At 32.3% G+C, this 5821-nt stretch overlaps 1 pseudogene; it reads left to right on the top strand.

Moving 5' to 3' along the window:
- The window catches only part of LOC104850339, a 21020-nt pseudogene that overhangs the window by 2095 nt on the left and 13104 nt on the right, over positions 1-5821 (top strand).

Genomic DNA, 5821 nt, shown 5'->3' on the forward strand with positions numbered 1-5821 from the left:
AAAAAAAAAAAAAAAAAAAAAAATCAAAGTGAAAGAAAGACCTATGAATTAAAATATAATAAAATAGAAATTGCATTGATACTGTTTCAGATGCCATATTGCAATTAAACTTTTAAAAAGCACATATTGGGTTTTAGTAAACTATCCAGAAAGAAATTCATAATTATCTGAAAATTCAATTAAATATTTTCCCTTTTCTAAGTTCATATCTGAATGAGGCCAGGTTTTCTTGACGTACTCAAACCAAAACAACATATTTCAGCAGATTCAACACAGAACCATAATTGTGAAGCTGGGTGTTTTTTATTTAACTAGAAATTAAATAAATTTGCAAAATTATTTTTAAAATGACACTTCTCAATTTTGTTTCTAAAAATATAGCAATGATCCCAAAAATATTATTTTTCCATCTCCATTTACTAATTTTTATTGCTTTAAATTAATGTTTAATTTTCTCCAAAATACATTGTAAAATGAATATTAATAGATATGAGATGTACAAATAAAAGATCTCTGAAATTTACATAAATTATTAACTGTATAACAGTCTTGAAATCAGAAAACTTAAGAACAGACACCAAAATAAGTATACAGGAGCAACCCTATTTTGAGAAATGCTAGATTAGTTCAATTTGAAGATCGATCATCTGGTTACTTCAAGTGAAAATTTGGATCACTTTTTTCTGCAGTGTATCTTGTATAATTTGTTTAGTGATAATGATAATGTCTAAACTTAGATGCTATTTTAGAAACATTTCAGCATTCAGTTAGTGTTTAAAATAAGAAAATTAATTAGCTTTTATAATTTATAGTACTTGTAACTTTTTCTGTTGCTGGGCTGCTTTATGCTCACCACAGTCATACAACCTCAGTCTGGGAGGGCATTTTCATGATAACTTCGAGTTTTTGTTAGAAAGTATACTTTTAGTTTTATTTATGACACTGCAGGAATTATTAAGAATAAACTTTGTTTTCAGTGACCCATTATTAATCTATGAAAATTCAACAATCATTTGTCATCCAAATTACGCCTACCTTAGTCAATTTTTCATTCCTATAGTGCAATACCTGAAGCAAGCTAAATTTATACAGAAAACTATTTTTTTTACTCATATTCAGTTTAGAGAGGGTCATATGCTGCTGTTAGATGGCACTGATCACTTCTGCAGCTTCCTTTCTGCAAGAGATAATTGTGCTCTGAAGGAAATGTTAAGACTCAAGACCATCACTGGCATAAATTGGGTGTGAGTTTATTGTTCTTTTTGTAATGTTAGGAACTGGTTACAATAATACTTCATGACATACAGCAGATTTCTAAGTTAAAATTGGCTTTTATAAGTTACTTTTCTCTCCAAGAGTACAAATCAGGTTAACATATCCAACTTTGATATTGTAAGAGACAAGAAGTCAGGACAGTAAGTACCTTAACCTGTCACAGTAAACATCTCTGATCAGATCTTACAAATCTATATTGTGATGCTGCTCCTTGATAATGTAAATTTTAATATCATCATGTTTTTCCTATCTAGACTTTATTTATAAGGCATCTCCACTTTTTCTATCTCATAGATTAGGCAAAAAAGTTGTACTTATTTCACAATTTTGGAGATTTTAGAAAAATTCAGGATGATCCCATTGGTTGGATTCTGGTGAAGGTCAAAGAGCACAAGGGATGACAGCAGGAGTGCATGCAAATGTAAGAGGTGTTACCTCCAGACAGGGAGCCAGATGGAAATGCAGAGGTCAGGCTTACTGTTACTGCGAATCTTTTTCAGGGGCACTAACAAAGTCCCCAGGTGACTGCCTTAATCCTTTCCTGGGCAGTATCTTCCAAGACCTAAGAAAGTCCCACTACTTCTTAAAGGCCATAACGTCTGTCAACATTGCCATACTAAGGACCAAGGCTCCATTACATGAGCCTTTCAGTGACACAAGCAAACTAGATCCAAGCCATGGCTCCACCTACACGTAGTCTTTAGGTGAGATATGAAATAGCACCCCAGAAATCAGTTGGATTTGTCTTTTCTTAATAGATATGAGAAATAATACGCTAAACCTTTCTCTAGGTCACAGTATAATGGAATACTTTAGAATAACTGTAATTGTTCACAGTACAGATGAAAAGTTTTGAATATAAATGTATTAAATAGGAGTTTAGTAGTTGTATAAATGCCTGCTTCAGATATTACTAATTGTATTGTATGTCAGTTAGTAAAGGAATAAACACAAACAATGAAACATCAGTTATTTATATTTGTATGTTTCCTAATTCACTGGTAGTTTAAATTAGTTAATATAAAAAATGTCAAATATATAGTCTACCAGAAAATATTAATCACTCAATCAAACTCTGATTGGTGTTTCTGATCAATGATTGTACGTCCTGAAAATAATTTCCAAGTAATTTTTCTCTTCTGAACCCATGAAAGTAAAAGACTATCAAAACAAAAAGTGAGATATATCTAAGTTGGCCTCATTCAAATGCTAAAATTAAAACATTAACTCTATTGTATCTATAAAATAATATTTTGAATTGATATCACTGTTCCTATAAATTAACAGTATAAAAGTATGCTATGCTTTAAACTTTTATTAGACCCCCATCATTGGCTATCTTCATAGAATTCAGTTTTACTTGTACATTATATTTCATCGAACCAGTTTGTTTCCAATATTTTTCTGCAACAAAAATATATTCATCTATCAGTTTATTAATGTATGAATTGAGACCTTAAGAATTAGTACATTGGTGAAGGGTAGCAAAATGTCACACATTCTCCTGCTCAAGAAAAACAGAAGACTCCATTTCATCCTTAAAAAATTGAAGTATCTTTAGTATCTTGTTAGTATTTCTATGCTATTCTATCAAAAATATTATGATTCTGATGTAATTGTTCTAGTTTGTCCTGTCAATGGTTCCCTTAGTTTGAGTTTTGCCTAATAGGAGTTAAATCCATTACTTTTTCTGAAATGTTTTCGGTCTTTCTATAATTTCATCTGTTAATAAAACACAGGTAATTTAAAATCTGTTAATCTTGTAAAAGCTGAAGTACTAGATTTTTTCTAACATCTTTTATCTCTGTTTATAAACTGGCCTGTCTTTTTCCTTAGTTAGCTATTTCTTACATTTTCCAAACTCCATTAACTGACAGTCTCTACTACCTGTTTACTAATTCAAAATGGAGTCCCCTACAGCTGTCACATAGGCAGCTTTCCAAGTTATAGGATAAGAAATCTTGCTATCATTCTGTTGTGGTTAAAAAAAAAATAGCCTCAGTGACTTTTTCATCCCCCGCTCCTCAATCTGAAACTGATATAGACTCTTCTGAAATGTTTTTGGCAGCAGACTCTTCCAGAACCAGTACTGACCATATAGTTAGAGTCCACACAGTGAACAGGTATCTTGCTGTGGGATAGGTTTGTATGAGCTTCACATATCCACCAGTCATTCTCTTAGCTGCCAGGGATGTTGTTGGCGGGAACCTCCTCAGACAACGATCTTATCCAAAAGAGGGCTGCCTCGATGAAGATTCCACACTCCTCACCTGAGATGAGAACATGTAAAGGCAACTCAACATGGAATTTGGGGTGAAAGGCCTGGCCTCTTCCCATAATTCGGAGTAACTGGATCATGATGAGCCAAACTTCATACCTTCTCGTGTGATTGACAGATGACTATATTGGGAATGAGTCTTTTTTTTTGTTTGTTTGTTTCTTCTATGCTGTTTTGCAACTTTAAAAAATACAAACGAAAGAACTTACTCTGTTATGACATCTATTTGGAAATATTGTAAGGATAATTATGTTTAACATGAAGAAAAATGACTTTCATATCTCAGAAAGTAGATAATTGTGTTTTGTTAAAAAATAACATTTAAAAATTCAAAAAATTTCAGTTACAAACAATATAGGATTGTACTGTAATTACAATGTAACATCTATTATATGTGAATACATCAGCAAAGTGAAAATCTTGTTTTATTCATATTTTCAGATGAAAGGCTATTAATTAAATATATTATATAAAATTAATAAATAAATCAATTATCAATTATAAAATTAATAAATTAATTAATGGCCACTCCATTTTCACTCCCCTGGACTAATAAGAGGTTAAAAAGATGTCCTTTTACTTGAATTTCTAAGGTAAACTCTTTAAATGATTATTGTGATAATACTGAAAATACCAGATTTCTTAACAATATTATTTTTCTAGTTGTACAAGTCTTTACCATTTTTACTTATATTAAATTGATTTCTTTTTGTTCTTTTACTATAGCGAAAATTGAAAATCTTAAAAATTTCCAAAATTTTGGCAATAGTTGGAAGATTTTAAAATTTATTGGAAGAGATGAAAACTCAAAGCATGGAATCAAATTTACACAGAGTGGAAGCATTAATTGGGAAATTGCCATTGTATTTTAAGCTATAACAGCACATAGCATTTAGTGACCACTTATTCTGTGTCTTAATTGGTTTATCTTCCCACTCTACCCCACCTTTTTAGAGTGTGTGTTTAGCTAACCTCTTTTAACTGTTAGGAGTCCTAGAAAACATATGACATTACTGTATCTGTAACAAGGAAAAGTAATCCAAGTGCAAGAAAGCCTAACCAAATGGTTACATAAATGCTACACAGTGAAGCAAGGGTTGAAACTCAGCTTGTCTGAGGGTAGGGTACATTCTTTATATAAATATCTACCATTTCTTGAAAGCGGCAATGTGTCACTCTGTTAAGTAGATTGTATGCATTATATCATTTAATTATTAGTAGCACAATGTGAGATGCACATAATTATTCTTATTTTATAGAGATTACTGAGGCTTAGTTTTAGTATTTTTGAAATGACTCACTCCTGCGTAGTGCACAGTTGGAATATAAAATCATTTCTGTTGAACTGGCCTGCTGGTAGTGTCATAAATAGTACTAATGAGCACTCTGGCACATTTGTCACTAAAAGAGCAATATACTCAGTGATATTTAACTCCGGCTGCAGCAGTTAACACTCTACTGTCAAGCAGAGAAAAGTCAATGTGTGTGCTATGATTGCCATGGGATTTCAGTCTACTAATGTATCCATGACACCTGTAGGCTCTTGGCTATGGAGATAATCCAAAGACTTGTTTCATCTTCCCTCTGCTGTCTCTCACACTGGACTTTGCGACAGAGCAGACACAGAAAAAAATATGTACTTTGCCATGTTTTATTTTTGTCAGAAAGCTATCAACAAGCCCAGCTGCCTACCAGTGTCACTAAGCTTTACGCTGCAGACTGAAGGAAAAGTGACGCGTGGAGATATTTACATGTCCCTGGACCACACTCGCTGCTATCACCAGACTGACAAATATATAGTTGTTGAGGAATTTAAAAAATGTCTGGGCTACTTATTCACTTCAGATATGTCTGTCCTACATCCCTGGGTAGCCATTTGTGTGGAATTTATATCTAAATTATGTCTGCATAAATTTGGTCACAAAAGTACTGTCACTTATTTAAAAGTATTTTTATATTGAAATTTGTTTCATACTTTCTAATAACTAAGACAGCTCTTTTAAAAATAGAGAATAATTCCTATATTTTCATTTAGGCTTATTAATTGTTTTTCTTTTTTCTTTTTTGTTTTTTTGAGACAGGGTCTCCCTATGTAATTGAGACTGATCTGGAACTCACTATGTACCCCAGGCTGGTCTCAAAGTCACAATGATCCTCTTGCCTCAGCCTCCAGAGTGCTAGGATTACAGGTGTGCACCACCACTCCTGGGTAGGCTTGTTAATTGTTTTGATAATTTGTTTTATATATATATATATATATATATATAT

This window comes from Fukomys damarensis, unplaced genomic scaffold (genome assembly GCF_012274545.1).
Source record: "Fukomys damarensis isolate Sample0158 unplaced genomic scaffold, DMR_v1.0_HiC HiC_scaffold_14, whole genome shotgun sequence".
Lineage (NCBI taxonomy): Eukaryota > Metazoa > Chordata > Mammalia > Rodentia > Bathyergidae > Fukomys > Fukomys damarensis.